Source organism: Silene latifolia, chromosome 7 (genome assembly GCF_048544455.1).
Source record: "Silene latifolia isolate original U9 population chromosome 7, ASM4854445v1, whole genome shotgun sequence".
Taxonomy (NCBI): Eukaryota; Viridiplantae; Streptophyta; class Magnoliopsida; order Caryophyllales; family Caryophyllaceae; genus Silene; species Silene latifolia.
Genome location: NC_133532.1, coordinates 36,453,047 through 36,454,778, shown reverse-complemented (window position 1 = coordinate 36,454,778; position 1,732 = coordinate 36,453,047). Strand labels below are relative to the sequence as shown.

At 38.7% G+C, this 1,732-nt stretch overlaps 1 non-coding gene across 1 annotated transcript; it reads right to left on the bottom strand.

Moving 5' to 3' along the window:
- Window positions 1-1,334: 1,334 nt before the first annotated feature.
- Window positions 1,335-1,441, bottom strand: LOC141593549 (small nucleolar RNA R71). Its single transcript, XR_012521625.1, has one exon. It is a non-coding gene; the product is annotated as a small nucleolar RNA R71 (small nucleolar RNA).
- Between the last annotated feature and the right edge of the window lie 291 nt (window positions 1,442-1,732).

Sequence of the window (1,732 nt, the reverse complement as noted above, 5' to 3'; positions counted from 1 at the left end):
TTGCTTGCTTGTTGTGATCTCAACTTATGCACATGTTATGTTTGATGAAGTGCGAGGCTATGAATCCTTGCATTTTTTACCCATCACTTACCTTTTCAATGAGACTTGTAAGACATAAACCAACTCGAGTCTCATTAGACCATGCATATAGTTGAGTAGGGAGGATTAAGTCGACTTGTAGGTGTTGTAAAATCTAATCGATTTGGCTCCGGGACCCAAACCTTCCTAGGATTGTAAGATATAAACCAACTCGATCCATCACAACAATAATTGTTTGCTTATAATTTGAGAATATGTTTGTATGATCAATTACCATGAATCCCCTATGACCCCATGACACCCTAGTGTTTTTAATCAATTGTTTACAATCTCATTTTAATCATCTTGCTTGTTTACTTTAATTGCTATTTAGTTTAGTGATCTTCTTATATCAACCCAAATTGTGACACCCCTACTTGCAATCGAAAATCCTACATCAATACCCGTCCCTTGGGATCCGACCTTTACTTGCCTCTTTACTAATAGTAGAGTTTTTTGTGAAGTTATAAATATTGTTTTGGTCTAGGTGCTCCTAACGACAAGTAACCAAAAATTAAGCTCCAAGTGAGTCCGACCAAAAATGGCGCCGTTGCCGGGGACGGTGTTAACTTGATTTGATTTTCTTAGATTGTTATTAGTTGTGTCTTTCTTTACCTTGGGGAAGTAAAACTCCTCAAGGTTTGTTCTAATTGTTTTCGAGTTGTTTGATATTTTGCATGTCTAGAAGATCACAAGGTAACTTGTTACCCATTGATCACGAAATTGAAAGGACTTTGACTACCAATATAAGACTTGCTACAGGTACTTTGAGAGGTATTGGTGAGGTTGTAGATATTCAACCAAATACTATTGAGTTCATCAACCCTTTTGCAAGAGAAGGTGAGGAGAACCCAACACAAAATCAATCACAAAATCAACCCACAATGCCTAAGTTTTCATCACATTCCGTACCAACCGAGGAGAACCTACCCAATGGTACTCCCCCACCACAACACTTAACCGGAAATTTCATTGTAAAATCCACATTTATCCAATTAGTCGAAAGAAGCCAATTTGGGGGGATGACTAGTGAAGACACTCATTCCCATATGGAGACTTTTTGTGACTATTGTGATGCGATTTCACAAATCGGTGTAACTCAAGACCAAATTCGATGGGTCTTATTCCCTTTTTCTCTAATTGGCACAGCAAAACAATGGTTGAAAAGCCTTGATAAGGCTACTCTTGGAATTGACTCTTGGAAGAAGTTGGCTCTAGCTTTCTACAAAAAATTCTACCCTCCGGAAAATACTAACATGCTAAGAGCTCAAATTACGGGTTTTAAGCACAGGGATGAAGAATCTTTGTATGAAGCTTGGGAGCGGTTCAAAGGAATTTGTCGCTCATGTCCTCATCATGGACTTAGCGAGTGGTTCTTGGTACAACAATTTTGGAATGGTCTTTACGAAGACTCAAGAAACATTCTCAACATAGGATCAAGTGGTATGTTCACCGAAGTTGACGACAATCAAACTTGGAACAAGATTGAGGAAATGGCGGTCCATAATTCACAATATAGTAGACCTCGCAAGGCTACTAGAGGAGGAAAGCATGAAGTGGACTCTATTACTCAATTAGGTGCTCAACTTAGTGCTCATATTGATACCATTCACTTGAAGTTTGAAAAGGCTATGGCTAAACTTGAAGAAGCCTC